Source organism: Pteropus alecto, unplaced genomic scaffold (genome assembly GCF_000325575.1).
Source record: "Pteropus alecto unplaced genomic scaffold, ASM32557v1 scaffold75, whole genome shotgun sequence".
Taxonomy (NCBI): domain Eukaryota; kingdom Metazoa; phylum Chordata; class Mammalia; order Chiroptera; family Pteropodidae; genus Pteropus; species Pteropus alecto.
Window position 1 is genome coordinate 12,649,778 of NW_006440638.1, and position 20,302 is coordinate 12,670,079.

At 37.0% G+C, this 20,302-nt stretch overlaps 1 protein-coding gene across 2 annotated transcripts in view; it reads left to right on the forward strand.

Moving 5' to 3' along the window:
* The window catches only part of SUCLG2 (succinate-CoA ligase GDP-forming beta subunit), a 250,538-nt gene that overhangs the window by 9,999 nt on the left and 220,237 nt on the right, over window positions 1–20,302 (forward strand). The window lies entirely within an intron of this gene.

Here is a 20,302-nt window from a genome sequence, read left to right on the forward strand (position 1 = left end):
CTGTAGTGCCTTTTGTGTGCTGAGGAGTGAAGGAATAAAACAATATCTCTTGGGAAAAGGACTTATACTCGGCATTGATTGGGAGTGGAGACCAGCATTTTAGCCTGTATCAGAAAATATTGCAGTTTTCCCCTTATCAATGGAGATCTCTTCACATATTCTAAGGAAACTATCTTTATCTTTTGCTAGATGTCACCATCTTTTGCTGAAGCTCTCCTAATTGCTGTGGAGATGCTATGTTACAACCCTTGGACTTCGAAGGACTTATTTGTATTAATTTACTTTTGAAAAGAAGGGGGAGGAAAACCACATTTAATGTGCATTCTCACTCCAGCCTTAGGGCTTACGTGGACCTTTAATAAGTAATAAAAAGAAAGCTGAGAGTTATTCATTATTTTTGATTAAGAAAATAAACTACTAATGGTGAGTATTTCTTTGTTAAGATTTAGAACTTAAAGTTGTGTCATTAAAATCGAAAACTAACAATATAGGGAAAAGAAAAATGAATTTTTCAGTGTTTAACTTTTTTATTATTAGCATGAAAAAATAAATGCGCTCTTTGAAAACTAGATAAATTTTGAGATTGTGAAATTGTAAACAGATTATCCTCTCTATTTTAAAAATGATGAAGGATTGAATGATTGTCTTGAGTAGTAGCTTAGTTTGAAATGGAGGCAGAAATCCTGTGACAAGTCTTTGGGGAGGCTTAGTCTAAGGGTGTAGATTCTGACACCAATTCTCATGTGTGGGTATTCCAACACCATCAGGCAATTTTCTGACACCAGCTGCTTGTCCTCCCGTTCAACTCAGTTCTGACACTATGTAGAAATAGTGTCAAATGCCACAGGTCCATCCTATAAGACTGTCCCTACTTCACCTCAGATGTCAATCTCAAATTCAAGTTGTCCTCCAGTCTTCCGACCAACTGGCTATAGATTGCAGGTTCCCATTATGCCCTTTTCAGATTTGATTAATTTGCTAGAGTGTCTCACAGAACATTGAGAAACATTTTACTTACTAGATTACTGGTTTATTATAAAGTAACACAATTCAGGTATAGCCCAATGAAAGAGATGAATGACTAGGACAAGGTATATAGAGAGAGTTGTGGAGTTTTCATGCCCTCTAAGTGTAACTGGAGAGTAACTGAGTCTGGGGCTCGTGTTTCTTGTGCCGCTCAGCTAGTAGACCGACACAGGAGTTGGGATATTTAGAATAAGTGTTTATTATCAGAGCACCAGTGATCTGAGAAGGCAGCAGGTTAACACCTTCAAAAACTGCCTTGCGTTTTCAGTCTGACTTAGAGTACTTAAGGGAAAAACGGTGTTATTCCAGGAACTATGTGATGGTTCTGGGTGTGTCTGTTGTGCTTCACGGAGCCAACCCAAGAACAAAGATGGGAGTAGTCTGGAAAGAATTCTAAACCAGGATTGTGATCAGTAAGTATAAGGGCATTAATCATAAGTTTCAGGGCAACTTTCTATGGCAGGGGAAGTTCCAAGTTCTGGGTCAATCTATTATTAAGCTATAGGGCAAGGAAAGGTGAAGCCTGGGACACTGCGAGGCTTTTACTAGGGGAATCCCAACCTGGCCCTTCTTTATGAGCATACCACTCTCCCCAAATCTCTTTGTAGTTACCAGCCCAGCTCTCAGAATCTCATAGTTCAGGGATTTTTGCGTAGGCTTCATCGCATAGGTATGATTCATGAAATAACTGGCCATTGGTGATTGAATCTCCTGATCTTCTCCCTTCCCCTGAAGTGAAGGGATGGGAGTGAAAGTTCCAAGTCTCTAATCCCTGGTTGGTCCCCATCTTTAGTTTGCTTAGGCGCTTTCTGAAAGTTGTCTCGTTAACATAACACTCTTATCACTTGGGAAATTTCAAGGGTTTTGGGAGCTCTGTACCAACACCAGAGATGAAGACCAAATATGTATTTTTTATTATGATTCACAACATCACTGGTGCTTTTGGGATTGGAATACCAAATCTAGAACTCCTAGCAGGAAATCATGTGAATGTAATGGATGCTTTCTTTTTTGTTTGATATATGTTTAAAGTGAGGCTTTTATGAATGGTATAAAATTGATTTAATAACTATGTATATTGTGGATGAAAAAGAGGCGCTGTAATAAATCATAAATTCCTAACTGGGCGGGTCATGGTGGGTAGTCCCGCCCCAGGCCTATAACTTGTTTAGTGAAAGGTTTTAAGCCAGTCCTGTCCATTGTTCCTGTGCATTTAGGTTAACACACCTTTGAAATGCCAAATACCCCAGGAGGGCATAGCTACCCTCAGGGGAGAACATCTTGTTAACTCTCCTGTAATCCAATCCCTGTCTTGCTTTTTCCACCTTCATTTAATCTTCCTTACAACCCCTCAATTTCAGATGCATAAAAGAAACTGCAAAACATTTATTCTCCGGAACATTTGAGATCTTGCTTCCTGGCAATTGTCATTAGTTTGGCTTAAATAAACTCTTATAAAAATTTTTATAGGTTTGGATGTTTCTTACATTGACAATATTTTATATAAAATATAAGTTCAAGGTGTGGGAAAACTTAGAGTTAATTTAAACTTTAGATAAAGAAAAGAGAAAATTATTAAATTTCCTTTTCCATTAAGTAGCCCCAAGTGAGTATGGTATTTAATTTCTCTTAATATTTGCAGTATATCTATAATGTTATCTTTATAGTAATCTATGAGTTACAGTATTCCTTTCTTAAAGATATTTTCTTCTGTGCGACAGGGTGAATCATTTCCCCCCAATATACTTCAAAGTCTTTCTTAATAGGTCAGAAAAGAATTCTTCCTGAAGCTTTGAAGTTTTAAATAAGCAAAATTGTTATAATTTAAGTAAAATTAATTAGGAATGCAAAGCAGTGTTTTTGTGATTGAATTTTAAGGTATTCAGAGTAGCAAAAGAACTTTTTGATTCAAAGTTTGGACCAGCAGATGCCTTTTGTGTCTCTAAAACCTTGTTTTTGCTTCTCGGATTTCCAAAGGTACTAAAAATATGAATGCATATATTTTTCATTAAAATTTTTTATTTTTTATTGTGATATATATACATATGTATATCAAAATTTACCATTTTCATGATTTCTAAGTGTAGCTTTTTTGGCATTAAGTGAATTCACATTGTTGTGCAACTATCACTACCACCAGCTCCAGAACTTTCTCATCTTCCTTAACTGAAACTTTGTATCCATTAAACACTATGGGGGAAGAAGAAACTTTACTCTCAATATTCTTTTGGCTGGTCTAATAATCAAATAGACATGAGACAGATCAGCAATAGAAAATAACCATATGTAACATATACATGTGTATGGGAACCCCATATAAATAAGAGTCAGAGACCCCCACATGCACAGGAGGTTCAGAGACGGAAAGGGAAAGTGGGTATATAAGACATTCTGAACTAGGGATGAGGTAAGGTGCTTTGGGGGCTTCAAAGGGTCTTTGCAGAGTGATAAGAAGAGCTGATGTTTAGTAAATAGAAGTTTGCTCTGCTCTATAGAGAGGTTTAAGTCTAATAACCTCTTATTGTGGACAAGGCCCCTAATTCAAATTCTTTCAGGTAATTAAGGGAGGAGTAGAAGTTTTTCTTGAGCCCGAGGCTAAAGTTGCTTTTCTTAAAACAACATGCCTACCACAGAGGCACATTTTGGGGTGTTTCATTCTGAACCTTCACAGTACTAGCTCTCCATTTTCTCCTTTCCACTGGCCCAAGAAACTGCCATTCTACTTTGTCTCTATGAATTTGACTACTCTAAGAACCTCATATAAGATGAATTATATAATATTTGTCCTTTGCGACTAGCTTATTTCACTTAGCATAATGTTTTTAAGTGTCTTCCATGTTGTAGCATGTGTCAGAATTTCCTTGCCTTTGAAGCCTGGATAATATTCTGTTATAAGTATATATCACATTTTGTTCATCCATTCATCAGTGGACACTTTGGTTGCTTCAGACTAGCTATTGTGAATAATGCTGCTATGTGGGTGTATAATGAACATATATTTATGTTAAAGATTACCCAAGTAGAAACGTTTGGTATATAGTTTGGGCTACATTTTCTGTTTGCCATGTCTGGTTAAAATGTCTGCTAAAAAATACCTTTCCTGTTAATAGTGTATTAAATATTCATGTTCATTCATTCTTCTAGTGGATATTTGTTAAATGCACTATTAGGCCCAGAAGATAGTGGGTTGGTGGGAAGCTTGGCCGTGTGAGACAGTTGCTGCCTTTAAGGAACCTACGGTCTAGTCTGGTGGAGACCAATGAGAAATGGGCAGTTACAACAAGAGGGCTTTGGTGTTTGAGAGGGCTTCCCTCTGCTCTCTGGAAATACAGCTATGCAATTTCCCTTGGACTCACCTATACAGTGCATGTTAATGGCGTCTGTTTGGATAACCTGACATTGGGTACATGTAGAAACAGACACCTGATATTTATGAATCACATTCCTATGGGCTAAGGCCTGCACTGTGCACCTGAAGAGGATTATCTCATCGAGTCCTCATAGTGACCCTAGGAGGTAGGCATTCTTACTGTCATCATTTTACCCATTTTAAAGAGGAGCAAACTAGCTTTAAACAACTTTCCTGTTGTCACAGTGGCTGTCCTGTACAGTTCCTTGGGCTGTAGCTCACATTGTTCTATTCAGTTGTGCCTATTATGGGTTGAATTACGTTTCCTCTAAAATTCATGGTTGAAGACCTAAGCCCTGGTACCTTACAGTGTGACTTATTTGAAGATATGGTCTTTACAGAGATGATCGAGTTAAAATGAGGGCATCAGGTAGCCCCTAATTCAATATGACTAATGTCTTTATAAAAAGGGAAACTTGAGACTTAGAAAGGTAGAGTCTGATCATGAAGACAGAGATCAGCGTGATGCTTCTATAAGCCAACTGCCAGCAAACCACCAGAAGTTAGGTGAGGGGCATGGAACAAATTTTCCTTCACAGCCTCAGGAGAAACCAGCCCTGAAGCCACCTTGATCTCAGACCTCTAGCCTCCACAACTGTGAGACAAAAAATTTCTCTCGTTTAAGCCACCCGGTTTGTGGTACAGGCATATATTGGAGTTATTGCTGGTTCAGTTCCAGACCACCGCAATAGAATGAATATTGCAAGAAAGCAAGTCACACAGAATTTTTGGTTCTCTAGTGCATATAAAAGTTATGTTATACTACACTGTAGTCTGTTAAGTACAATAGCATTGTCTCTAAAAAGATACATACCTTAATTTAAAAAATAGTTTATTGCTAAAACATGCTAATCATCATTTGAGCCTTCGGTGAGTCATAATGTCTTTACTGATTGAAGGACTTGCCTTCAATTTGTAAAAAAAATCTGTGAAGCACAATAAAACAAAGTACAATAAAACAAGATACTTCCATAGTTTGTTATGGCAGCCCTAGGAAATGACTACAGTGGCCTTGGCATTGTGCAGAATGCCAGCTGCTTGGCTCATCTTGTGCTTTTTCACCTAGGCACTTATCCTAGAAATGCACATCTTTTCTAGCTGCTTGGAAAGCTGGTTTATGAACCATGACCATGAGTCATTCTGCTTTATGCTTCATGTACTTGTTTTTGAACCAGAACCTTGTTTCCTACTGCCTTATTCACCAGGGTGGATTTGAGAAGCTCTGACCATTTCTGAAAGTGGAATTGATGTAAAGAAAGAATTGCAGTTGAGAAGAGTATTCTAAGGAATGGGGCAAGGCTTTGATACTGCTCCCCAGATAGGAGTTCTAGAAATATTTTGAACAGTAGCAAGAAATTGCAATAAATACAGAGCCTTGTTTGTGCAAATGTGTAAGTTCTGGTATTTTTTATTTTGCTTAAATAAAGAAAACTCTTTTTTTTTTTTTTAATCTTGTCCAGTTCTTAACCATTCTCTTTATTCAGACAGCTCATCCAAGGTTAAACAAAAAAAACCCCTGCATTTTAAAACATGCGTTACAGGCCTTTTAAAAAACAGTTACATAATCTGCTTATTTTGTAATCAGTGCATAACACCAAGCACTGTTTTTCTTCAGTAGTATAAAGTTGAAATTTAAGAATAATCAGCATGCAATCAAAAGCTGATTATAAGTGAACAATAATGAATATAAAAGTGAAATCAATTCTGAGGGTTATAATGAAAGAAAAAAAGTAATAGCAGTAGTTGAAAAAAGAGTAGTAAAAAGAGGCTATGGTTATGACAATAGGCAAATAGTAGATGAAAATCAGCCAGCAATGATATTCTATGGATTTCTCAAAGAATTTTGGGGAAAATGGGGGAAACAAACATTATAAGATAATATAAAACTATATGTTTATATAGACTTACTGCCATAGATGAAGTCACTGGGAAAAGTCATAGTGAGTTTTTAGGAGTGAATCACATCACTGTTGTAGATGCTGACAGATGGCTGGCATGGAGAGAATCGGTTCAATTTGTTTCTGGCCCACTGATCAGCTCTGTGGCTTTAGGTATGATTCTCAACTTCTTTGAGACTCAGTTTCCTCCTTAAACCATTTAACATTTATTGTACATGGGTTATGGATCAGGAATTGTTTTATGTGCTAGAAACGTACACAGCCTTGCAAAATGGCTGCTAAAGCATTGCTTTCTAGAGTGTGGGGTGCATGCCATTGGTGGCATATGAGACTAGGTAATACAGAGATGCAGCATCAAATACTGATGAATCATGTAGTGAGGAAGTTACTCTCTTTTAAATATCTTTGTAACCTTAAGATTTTGTCAAGGAAAATTTTTTGGTTTCATGCTGGTGTGCTTTAAAGATTTTCAGCTTAGGACTTTTTACCCGGGCTAGCCGGAATCAAATCCTTTATTTTTAAATTGTATTTGATATTGCCTTCTACTTATGCAAACTACATAGATAGCGATATAAAGTACCCTTTTAAAGTAAAGTTCTTTAAGTTAAAATCAGTCACATAAAGAAATTGATAGTAGTATTAGTATTCTGTAGTTGTACTAAGTATGTGTGTGAATGATTGTCATTTGGGGAACTTTGAACCAGAGTAGTTCTTAGATTTTTCTTAGTTTGTGTTCCCTGGAAGCAGATACTGAGAAAAGGATTCATGTGAATGTGATTTATTTTATTTATTTTTTATTGGAGATATTCCCAGGAAAATCTGGAAGGTTTTGGGGAAGTTGAACCAATAGAAGAATCTGAAGAGGGTGTGTTAATAAGCTGAGTCTCATGGAGGGTAACTTCGCTTTAATTTCACAGAGCAGCTTTGGAAATGGTATTGTAGGTTATACCTAAGAATTGTCTCCATTAGGGGCAAGGAAGTTGGGGCATTTATACATCCTCCTTTCTCCCATTGGAATATAAATTCCAAGGCACTTCTGGTTATTCTTGCTCTAGGGCAGTGGTCCCCAACCTTTCTGGCACCAGGGACCAGAGCTCCAATGAGAATCTAATTAATGCCTGATGATCTCAGATGGAGCTGAGGAGGTGATGCTAGCGCTGGGGAGCGGCTGCACAGACAGGTGAAGCTTCGTTCACTCTCTTGCCGATCGCCTCCTCCTGTGCAGGGTTCCTAAGAGGCCACGGATCTGTACTGGTACGTGACCCAGGGCTTTGGAGACGCCTGCTCTAGGGCAAGTTGGTTTCAGCACCCAACACAAAGGGCCACAGGGGCTGGCTGTTGGGAGTGAGAGCACGCAGAGAATCTGTGTGCAAAAATGGTGTAGGGATCTGAGGCCATGTGGTGGAGCTCTGATAGCATCTGCTGCAAGTCTTTTCCATATTTAAGTGATATGTAAGTCACTAGCTTTGTGACTTAGACAATCAGTTTGTCCATTGGTGTCTCGATTTCCTCATCTCGATTAGAATAACAGTAGGACCTATCTCTGGGGTTTTGTGGTGTTTAAATATTAGTATTATAGATTTACTATGATTCTCTTAAATGTACTCACTATTCTTTAAAAAAATTTAAATTTACATTTAAGCCTCACCTTAAGCAATAATATCCATGAAATTATGGGCTTGATAGGTAATTGACATATATATTTTTCATAACGTACATTAATAAAAAGAACATAGAAGGGAGTCCTGACTGATAAAGCACTCATGTCAGAACTAAAAGCTGTTAACTGAAGCTATCTTTCCTTTTCTCTGGACACATGGCTGGACTATATTTCCCAGTCTGCTGTGCATGGTTATATGACTGAGCTTTAGACCCGTGGAATGTGACTAGAAGTGCTGTGGCCCAGTCTAGCTTCTGAAGAATTTCTTTGTGGTTCTTTTATGCTTTTCTTGCTTTCCTATTGGTAGAGACGATGATGACCTAGGTAATTTGGAAGACTTGTGGTCAAGATGGTGGAGCCTGCGTTACCTGGGTCCCTGAGCAACTCCTGTAGAGAAAAACTACCCTTCTTACCTGTTTGCCCTCCCAGAATTATGACTTTAGCAAGAAAGATACTTTTGCTGTGTTGTACTACTTTGAGTTTGGGCTTTTTTTTGTTACCATAAGCTGATACAGAGCTCAAAAAATGTTAGCTAAGATCACAAAAATGACTGAGCGAATCAGTTTACCTCATTTGTAAAATGGAGATAATTAGTGTTACTTAAATAGTACATGTGAGAGTCAAATAGAGGTGAATGCTTGGTGGATAGTGAGGAGCTCCACAAAGACAAGAGGTTATGGTCCTTTACTTTGTAGCTGTGAAGAGAGGGATTAAGGGATTCTGTGCTTTTCCAGCTGAGGTTGAAGGGCAGTGTTACTTGACTCCCATGTTCACTTCCGATATTTCTCTCAAACTTAACTGTATTTACAGAGCTCCTGCTTCCTTGTGACTCCCATTACATAGACATGGTAAACTGGAGGGTAAGAAGAAAGCCAACATTTGCCTCAGTGTGGTGCATAGGTGGTTGGTTGCACTAAGACCGATTTTAGGGATGCCCATATGAACATTTTAGTAAATAGTTATGCATTGTATTTTAGGGACAATAAGTAACTAGCATTATAAACCTGCAATTTTTTAAGAATTATTGCCTAGAATGAGGCTAAGGTAGATAATTAAGTAAAACGTAGATAGTAGACTTAAAAATTTAAACAAATAATTGTACTTTTGGTAAAGAACTGTAGCAAAAATTAAGGAAGTTGATATGTGGGTGGCCTGAAGTTTGGTAAGTATTATAATAGGTAAAACCCCATATACATTATTTTTAGTTTCTCTGTCTTTAGTTCATTCTTTCAGCAAGTAATTTTCAAATATCTACTACCATTTAGAAACAGATCTAGGTACCAGGGATATAATAGAACAAAAAAGACAAAAATCTCTCCCATTTTCTAGTGGGGAAAGAGAGATAATAAAGAACATGTATGATGTCACAGATGACAGTATGTGCTATGGAGAAAAATAAGATGGGAGGGAGACAAAGGGAGTATGAGTAATGGGGTTGCACCTTTAGTTAGGGGTGTCAGGGAAGTAGTCATTAGTAAGGTGATATTTAAGCACAAATCTGTAGGAGTTAAGAGAGGCAGTCATGGGGGAAATCTGGAGAAGAGTGTTATAGGCAGGGGGAGAGGTAAGAACAGAGCCCCTGACGTGGGGCCATGTGCCTGGCATGTTTAATTAACAAGCAGCCAGTAGCATATCTGGGAGGAAATGAGTAGATGGGAGAGAAAGGAGCTTGGTGAGATGTGCAGTGCATCATTATTTTCCTAGAGCTGCTGTAAATTACCACAAACTGCGTGGCTTATGACAGCAGAAATTTTTTCTCTCAGAGTGCTGTAAGTCAAAAGTCCTGAATTAAGATATTGGCAGGACTGTAGAGCCTCACTCTGAAGGCTCTAGAAAGGATTTTTGTTGCCTCTTCCAGCTCCTGGTGACTTCAGGTGTTCCTGGGCTTGTGGCTGTATAGTTCAGTCTCTGCTTCCATCTTCGTGTGGCTTTTTCCTCTTCTCCTGTGTACCATCTTTTTTTTTTCCTCTCATAAGGACACTCGTCATTAGAATTAGGGCCCATGTGGATAATCCAGGATGGTCTCATCTTCAGATCCTTATTTTAATTACATCTGCAAAGATTCTTTTTCCAAATAGTCATAGTCAGAGGTTCTTTGACATGGATGTCACAGGTAGGGACCACCATTCAACCCATTACAGGCAGAGTTGAGAAATTGCATATCTTGTAAGACCTGTAGGGAGCTTTAAGAACTTCAGTGTTTATTCTGAGAAGTGAAGTCATTGAAAGATTTGACCTGGCTTTTAAAGAGAACTAAAGAATAGGTCATTTTCTGAAAGAAGAACAGACTGTGTGAGCAAGGAGACCAGACAGTAAACCAGAAGAGAGATGAAAATGGCTTGGACCAGATTTTGAGTATACATGATAAGTAGTCAGATTTTGGAAATATTTTGAAGGGGACTCAGAATTTCTGTTAGATTGGATGTTGGGAATGAGAAGGAGAGAGAGGATTCAAGGATGACCCAATCCTGAGTAATTGGCAAGATGGAATTTACTTATTATCTTACTCAAATTCAAAAAGTGTCCTAGAAAGCTTTTTCTTAATAGTTTACTTTAACATAAGTGTAGATTCATGGGAAGTTGCAAAGATAGTACAGAGAGGTTCCCTAGTAGTTACATCTTACATAATTAAAAGTACGCTACCAAAGCTAGGAATTTGATATTGATACAATGTATATGTATAGTTGTATGCTTTTTAATCATGTGTAGATTTTTGTAAGTAAGGCACAAATCAAGACAGAATTATTCCATCACCATATCTCTCTCATGCTAACCCTTATAGTCACAGCTACTCCCTCTCCCTACTGTCCCTAAGCTCTACCATCCACCAATCTGTTTCCCATCGCTATAATTTGTCATATGTTATATAAATGAAATTGTACATTATCTGACCTTTTGAGATGGCTTTTCTCACTCAACATAAAGCCCTTGAATCCATTCAAGTTGCACGTATTGTATGTTGCATTTTATTACTGAGCAGTATTTCATGGTATGGATGGACCACAGGTCACCTATTGAGGGACATTATGGTTGTTTCCAGTTTTGGTCTAAGTTATAGTGCTCTTAATAGTTGTGTACAGGTTTTGCGTGGACATAAGTTTTCATTTCTCTGGACTAAATGCTCAGGAATGTAATTTTGTCAGGTTATATTCTGAGTTCATGTTTAGTTTTTAAAGAAAACTTTGGCATTAGAAAACTTTTAATTTTTCTGATGAAATTCTGGTGAACTGTTAGATGTCTTTGACATCCCTTACATGAGAAAGTAATTGAATTGTGGAGAAATTAAATGTGGGAGACAGTTGTGCTGCCTTGGTCAGAGCGGGAACTTGAACCTTTGTCTTCTGACTCCCATTCCAGGACATTTACAGATTCTTATTCAAGGGACATAAATGTATTTGGGTCTTTGGATTTTGTTTTTGATATAAACTCTGTGGTTTGTGTCTCTACATGACATTGTTTGGTGTTTAAGTGCTTCTGAGTTTGAGATTCTGGAAAGAGATATTGAACATTTGGTTTAATATTTCCATGGACCCTGGGCTAATAAACCTTGGCTGAGCTTTTCTATCCATCTGCATTAAACATATATTACTCTTAAAACTTGGTATTTTGGTGAAATCAGTTTATGTGTTTTCTATTCAGAAGCTTTCTTCCCACAGTTTTGAAGTGTAACAGACCATAGGAACCTGGAGAATGTGCCCATCGCTGATAGTCTCAGTAACATTTATAGCATGTCAAACAAAAATGGCTGAATTGGGTGCTGTTGGTTGATAAATTCTTTCTCTCAGCTTCCTTTTTGTGGTTCTCTTAGGACCATAATTGACAAAAGCTTAAGTTTTCCTTGACTTTAAAGAATCCCACATATAGATTGTAATTCTACTTCATCAGTAGCTTATAGAGTCTTAGGAATGTAAGGGTCTTAGGACTGTAAGGGGCTTTGGAAACGATTCAGCCCCAACACAGATGCCAGGGCCATTTAATACGGGTGATGAAAACTTGTTTATGGTCCCTGGGAACAGAAACCTTTTCTTTTTAATGCTAGAGTATGGCTGTTATATGGAATCAAATTGGTCTTTTAAAGACTTTATTTTTATCCAGCTTTAGTAACATGCATAATGTAACTAAGACTGTGGAGACGTGTGTGTGTGTGTGTGTGTGTGTGTGTGTGTGTGTGTGTGTGTGTGTGTGTGTGTGTGTTTATAGCCCAGTGGGTTAAAAACACAGACCCGAGAGCTGGAGAGTGGAGAAAATAGGGAGAGGTTGGTAAAAAGATACAAACTTTCAGTTTTAAGATGAAAACTAATAAAAATAAATATAAATAGGTCTGATGATCTATTTATAACCATGTGAGTATAGTTGATAACACTTTTGTGTAATTGAATTTTTCTAAGAGTGTAGAACTTAAATGTCACCAAAAAAATGGGTAAATATGTGAGAAGATTGGGCTGGTTGTGTTAATTAACTTGATGTGTATATGTATAGCAGATCACTACATTATATACTTTAAATATCTTACCATTTAATTTGTCAGTTAGACCTCAATAAATCTGCGGGAAAAAATAAAATAAAAATAAAAATAAAGCAATGGAAAGGCAAAGAAAACAAAAACGAAACACAGGCTTTCAAGGCAGACTCCTGGGTTCTAATCCTGTCCCTGACCTTACTTTCTCTGTGTTCTCGAGTAACTTAATTAAACTCAGAACTTTACTTTCCTCATGTGTCAATTGAGGAAACACAGTAAGGGGGTTGTGAAGACTTATTGAGGTAAAGACTGTGCCGGGAGAATAGTAAGTGCTCAATAAATGGTGGTGATGGTCATGGTCTTAGTAGTATTAATTTTTTTAGGAATGATACTAATAACACATTTCGTATTTTTTGTTTAATAAGTGGAACATTTTCTTTATCAATTTATATATGGGCATCTTGTAAGGTTGTATTATATGGTATGCTTTCTTAAAATATCAAGCTAAATAACATAATAAATGCCATACAACTTATCAGTTTAGAAAATAAGAATTCGTTCTGTTGGTAGTCTCTCTGGATTGTCAGTATGTCTTAAAGAGTAATCTTGGTACTACATTATATATGGACAACCTTCACATTTCCTCTTTCAGCCCACCGTGGGCCTCATTCTCTTTTCTCTTGCATATGGACTCATATGCAAACACGAACTCTCATGTTTATACCACACTGAACTAAGAGGTCCCTTCAAACATTGGACTCGGATGTTCTCATGCTTTTACATATTATGTTTCCTCTGCTGGAAATGCCTTTTCCTAACAACTCCCTTTGTTGTCTTTAAGACTTAGCTCAAATGGTGCTTCTTGTGATGTTCTATGTGTTTCTGAATGTTATCTCTCCCTCCAATGGCTGAGTCTCTTTCATCTTTGTATGTCCAGCATCTAGCACATAGAGGTTCTGTAGAATCAATATATCCAATTATTGGTTAACAGAAACTTACAGTTAATTGAAGGCAAGGAGTTTTCTGCTTTTGATGAATAATTAGTAACTTTAAATTATCCAAGAGATAACTTTGTGTATCTGGTTGACATCATCAGAACTTGAAAAGTTGAGAGAATAATTCTATTTCCTATTTAATAAAAAAGTGCCCATGAATAATTGATCAAAATTTAATTGAGAGAATAATCTGATATTGCTTCTAGCCATTCCCCCCCACCCCCCCATATGAAAAACCAATTACTTCACCCTTTTACCTGAGGAGTTCTTTAATCAATGTAATTTGAAATAAATTGTAAGGGAGAAGTTAAGAATTGATGGTTTAATATCTGTTCTTAATTTTCAGGGAAGGGGAACTTTGTGGTGTACCTCTAATTGGCTCTTTTTTTTCTGTATTTATAGTTTTTAGCATACTTTTCAGTGCATTAGAATTTATTATGCTAAATTGCAATATTGCAAATAAATATGGGCATAGTCGGAAAAGCCTTTGGTTCTAATGTGCGATCAGCTACACAGAGGATAGAATATCTGCATACGTTTTTTGGTTGTTGTTCTAATCCTAGCTTTGTATTTAGTTTCCAGAGTTTACCTGGTGGCTACTGGTGTTTTCATTTATTTGTGGTATGAAATGAAGGGATGAAAGACTCAGTAAAATAAGAAACTTTTTATTTGAGGGGAATAGTGGAGCCAAAATCTGGTCTTTTCTAAAACATTCATTTGAGTACTAAAACCATTTCAGGGAAATTCTTTTGATTATTTTTAAAAGTTTTTATTTTGTCATTATCTAGGTATTTTATGCCTCTTTGCCGAACAATTCTGGCTTTTTCTACCACTAATCTGTTTCACTTTTTAATAGCCATCTCAAAATAGGATGTTGTCTGGATTGACAGGTAGCAATTAGCTTTGTACTGAAACTTAAGTCTACTTAGAATTTGAGATTTTTAAAAAACTTTTTTGGCAATAAATATGATTTTGAAGGTATCAATTTGCCGATATAAAATGATAGAAAGGCATAGTCTTGGAGAAAAAAATATGGACATTAGATATTTTGGATGTCTGGTCTAAAATAGTAATATATCTTTTCTAATTTTATTTCTGAATAAAAAAGTTAAGCCTGAACTTACTGTAAAAAAAAAACTTGGGAACTACAGGAAAATATTAAAAGGCCATAAAGATCCCCTGCAATCACCTGTGCTCTAGAGAAAACTGTTGTGGAAAATACTGTGGATGTTTTCATTATTTTGCATACATGTACATTATGTGGATGTATGCATCTTTTAGTCAAAGTAGGATCATACTGATTACATAATTTTATTATTTCCCTTCCACTTGACATCAAATCAGGAGTACTAACCCATGCATTAAAATTTTTGCAAATATTTCTGATGCCAAAGAATATGGAAGAAAAGGAAGCTGCACTCATATAGATGTCCTCATTTATTTTGTCATTTGCTTATTAGTAGGCATTTGTGTTATTTTGATGTTATGCTGTTTTAATGTTATAATGAATATTCTTGAATATAAATTTCTGATTACTAATCAAATAAATTCTTGAGATGTTGGTCAGATTGACCTCTAGAAAGGCTGTACAGATTTATACTCTTACTCATTGTGATTAATAATTACAACAATAATAGTGGCTACTATTTATTGACAGTTTATTATATGTTATATGCCACATCCTATTCCAAGCCCTTGGTATGGGTTAACTCATTTATTCCTCCTAAAACCCTAGCCTTCTTTCAGAGATAAGGAAATCAACATGCATTGTATGAGAATATGTTTTCTAGTACCATGAGCAATATTAAATACGATAATTAAAATGAAAGTTTTCCTGTTTATTAGTTGGGAAAAAAGTTCTCATTGTTTCAAGATTGTATTGTTTTGATACTATAAAGATAGTACATTTGTTTTCATTTACTAAAGTATAGACATTGTCTTTCCCTTTTTCATAGGAGGAAATTTGTTCCTGAAAATCTCCTAAGGCAAATTCTAAATTCTTGTGACTCAGAAATATAGTTACTGTTAATTTCAGTAGGAAATCTCTGAATGCATGGCTAAACTCCAAAATGAACACCAATTTATGCTAAATAACACTAAATCCTGTTAAAATAGGTTCTTTAGGAGTTAAAGTCAGTAATGGTAATGGGACATAACAAGACAGTTTCCTTTTGTTATTTACCCTGTAACAAGTTTGTTACCCATGCTCCTTAACTTTTTTTAGCTTTACATATAGCGTGCTTAATATGCTACTTACTAAGTATTCAATGTTTATATAGTTGAAATTTTAATGCAAGCCCCATTCAAGAGAACCATAAAGCATACAGAAAAAATCAATGAAAACAATGAATATGATACTAGATAATTAGTATTATGAACTAGCAAACCATGAGCCCACTTACATCAAATATACAAATATAAGATTGCTTGCGTGGTTTCTTGTTTCCCAGCTTTTATCTACTCATAAGGCATGAGGTATTGAAAATGATCCTTTTAAATGCAAATAAACGCAGTGTTAAATCAAACTAAATTTATTAAATGAAACTCCTCATTAAGTTGAATTCTCGTAACCTAATGGATGCATCACAGGGTCTTACTGTATTATAAATAATTGAGGTTGAGGAGGGCCCTAAAGGTTGTTTCATGTTGTGTTGTTCAGTTAAGCATTTAAACTGAGTTCCACTAATGGAGAGTTTGGAGCAAAAGTTCACGTGATTAGATTTAATTTACAAAAGATCACTTTGGCTATTGGATGAAGAGTAGACTGTAGACACAGTAGCTATGAAGGGTTAAAGAAGTACAAATTAGTAGCTGATAGATGGTCACAGGGACAGGGAGCACGGCATAGGGAATGCAGTCAGCAGTAATGTAATGGCTAGGCGTAGAGCCAGAGGGAAGAAAGAGTAATCAGGGGGATCAGTTCATAAACTATAAATGTCTAACTAGTACACTGTAAACGTGAAACTAATAATAAAATAAAATTAAAAAAAAAAAAAAGTGAAAGCACTGAAGCCAGAGTTGGGAAGCTGTTTGGAGAGTCAAGTGGAAAGATCCAAAGATCCAAAGATGGGATTGTAAGACCACCCACATCAGGATCACCTGGGATACTTGTTAAAAATGCAGATTACTTGGTCGCTTTGCTATATTCTGTGGTTAAAACCCAGTAATCTACATTCTAACAAAAATCTTCCGCATTCATGTTTGAGAACCACAGAGCTAGTGATCTTTAGGGTCCATTTTAGCTCTGGCAAAGGGGGAAGAAAATACTAGGCTCTGTTTTATGAATTCTTGAATGAAGGAAAAGACATTTTAATATCTTTTTATGAGAACTAATTTTGAGAGTGTTTTGAAAAAGTGGGGATCATTTATTGGATATTTAATTGGTACCAGATGTTGTCCTAAATGCTTTAGATAAAATACATATATATATATTTTAGTTTCGTTTCAACCTTCCACAACTAGGGAAGCTCAGAATTAATAACCCAATTTCTAGATGAGGAAACTGAAATCCATATAATCTGAAGTAATTTTCAGTTAGAAAGCTTTTGGCTACAAGTGAAAAAAAAAAGCTCTGACTCAAACTGGCCTAAGTAATAAAGAATTCACTATCTCATATCTCAGATATGGGACTCCAGAAGTAGGTATACCCTAGATTGGGTGATTCAGTGACTCATGTATATTATTGAGATTATAGGGTCTTTGCTTCTCTTTGCTGTGAAATCTTTAGCACTGGTTTTGCCTTCACTTTGAAAGTGACATGACTTTAGCATTTCTGGCAGAGAGACAACATCCAGGGGAAGAACCGAGATCATTTCTTTTTGTTATTCTCCTGGTGGTGTGGTTCTTTTTATAATCCTCCCATTAAGCATCTTCTCCTTCATTGCCGGGGAGGATTAGGTCTTATGTTGTTGAACCAGTCCGTGTCAAAGAGGTGGAATTCCCATCATTGACTGAGACTGCTGAATGGTTTAGAAAAGATACTGGAGAGTCACATCTTATAGTGTCTACTGCAATCACGTTGCTGGTGAGTGTCAGAGCTAGGATTTGAAGCCTCTAACTGTGAGAACCCAAAGTCTACAGGATTTGTCCTGTGCTACATGCCTCCCAGATATCTGTCTACTTTCTATGAAGGCTTAGAGTTTCACCTTGCCTTATTGGTTTCTCATTGGAATCAGACTGATGGCCAGTGATCCCAAACTGTGTTCAGGTGTCCACTTGATGGCTTCCTTTATGGACTAAGCCTGCCTATCCCTCCGCTGTGAGGGCATCTCCTGATCCATGAAGCTCCTAGCCAAAGTAAAAGGACTACATTTGCATTCAGCTGTGTGCCGCCCCACGACAGTGAACAGCTAGCTGCACACTGTCAGTAAAAAGGTGAAAAGGCAAGTGTAACTACAAGCTGGAAATGTGTTGACGTGCATCAGCTTGGAAATGATGCAGGAGGGCAGTTTCTGAGCCTTTGCTGGGACAGCCCAACCCAAAAAGAGCCCACTAAGTGCTAGGTTAAACACTGTAACTGTATTTTCTCTTTGACACAGCAGTCATATGCAGTATGCACTATTGTTATCATTATCTACATTTTACAAAAGAGGAAACTAAAGCTTAGAGAGGATAAGTAGTAGTTTGCCTAAATTCACCCAACTTGTAAATGATATGGAGTCTATATTTGAATTCAGAGCTGTGGGACTTCAAAGCTTATACTTTTATTTAAAACTTTTAAAAATTGTGAAATGTGGCATACAACAGTGAAAACAATCCATAGAACATAAGTGTAGTTTGTTATGTTATTATAAAGTGAACATCACTTTCCAGACCAAAATAGAAACTTACCAGTACCCCAGAAATCCCATATTCACTCTTTCTACTAATTAACCAACATTGCTAACTTTTGTGGTACTCATTCAGTTGTGAAACTTAAACTCTTAATCCCCCTGCCTAAAGTCTCTCCTTAGCAAGTCATAATATGTATGGTACAGGGAAAAGATATGTGAACCAGAAGTCAGAGGCATAGATGCTACTCTTCTGTAATTGTATTTACCTTGGGCAGGTCACATCTCTCTGAATAAGACAGGCATAAGGCCAAATAACTTCTAAAAGCCTCAACCACCATTATACAGATTAGGAGTTGGTTAACTGGAACATAAAAATAAGGTTGAAGGGCAGATTTTGCTTGTTTTTTCTTTGTTAATTTAGTAGTGTAGTTACAGAAACTCTTAATGATTTCAGCGACAGACTTTACTCATTTTGAATAGCAAGTATTTTGTTCATTTATGTAAGTCAGTGAATTGCCCTTATATCTTATTGATTAAAATGTCCTAGCTCTTGAAGGACTCACAAGTATAATTTCTCTGAGACAGACTGCACTTTCGTTTTTTAAAATCTGCTCTTGAGATCTGTGCATGATAAAGTGGAAGCAAGTGGTTATTAATTTTTCATTGAAATAATCTGAATAAGTGTTTTCTCTTGGTTGATTTCAAAAGGAGTCATATTCCTGAATCTAATTAGAGGCAGTTCATGTACTGTGGGCTTATTAAGATTCAAGGCACTTTTTTTTATTTTAGCTGTCTGATATCCCTTTTTAATTTCACTTAAATTTGAATTACTCTAAACATCATCTGGGCATATTGAAGATACTGTTACTAATTATGATGATGTTGACGAATCTGTCTCATCTTATTCTTCTCAAGTTCAATAACCTTATTCTTGATTCTGGCTTGCGAATAGGTGGGAATGTGCTACCCCTCCCTCTTCCTGTGGCAGACATCAGTAATCAATCATGACACTATCCCGGTGAGTCCAGACAAAAGCTTGGAGACATAATTCATGAAGCACTTAAAGCAGCTGTTCCCACTTGGTTAGAGTAAGCAGGTTTTTTGCTGTCCCTGTCCTGATGTTGGCTCTCTTAGGTCTAGATGTCTGCTTCCCCTTTTAGGACCTCTTGAGTAAGTTACAATATCAGCTGGTTGGTTTTTTTGTTTTGTTTTGTAACCCCCCCCCGCCCCGCCTTTAATTTCTGCCTTGGACTCTAATTTTCCTACCTCTTTGGTTGGAAATCTCCTTTTACCGGACCTCTCTGTATTACCTTACACCCCAAATGTACTCAGATCTCTTAAGCTGCCTAAGTGGTGTGTGCAGCTTGAAACAAAATACTGGACTTGTTCCTTGGCCAGTCTTTGCCCATTCCATCAGAGTTGTTCTTGGAAGTGACTTCCTGTCTTAAGAACTCTTTCCTCATATACTAATATGAACTCTCACAGTACTGTCTCTACTAATGAGTTCCCTGGCTGTTTGGGCTAGAAAAGAACATGTCTGCTCAAATCTCTGCTGAATGTGTGTCAGACAGGCTTCATTTCCAGGGTGGCCATGTAAGCTCTTAACAGAGTGAACTTTCCCTAGCTAGTGACTACGTATCCCGGACAAAATACAAAAACCAACTACTTGAAAGCTCTGGAGAGTGAAGAAATGTGGGGAGATCCTGGAAGGGAGTCAAAATTGGAAGGGCAGGTATGTACTAAATTTCTAGTTTTTACTTCCAGGTTTTCTCTAGAGAGCAGGCCACAGTGGTGTCTAAAACTCCAGTAGAAAACCCATAGTCTTTCTACTGCTTCACTGGGACAGAGTTTGGGACAACCACTGCAGCTGGAAATTGAGGAGAGGAGGTTATCCCAGAACGGAGAGACAGGAGTGAGGCCTGGATTCTGTGTATAAACTCTGCCCAGATCAGAAGGCAACCCTTGAAGGATACGTTCAGGGGGCTGACTACAAGTGGCCCAGCTAAAGTAAAAAAAAAAACAAAAAAACAAAAAAGCAAAATGAATTAAGATTTGAACTGTTGCCCAAGAGAGAGTTTGCAGT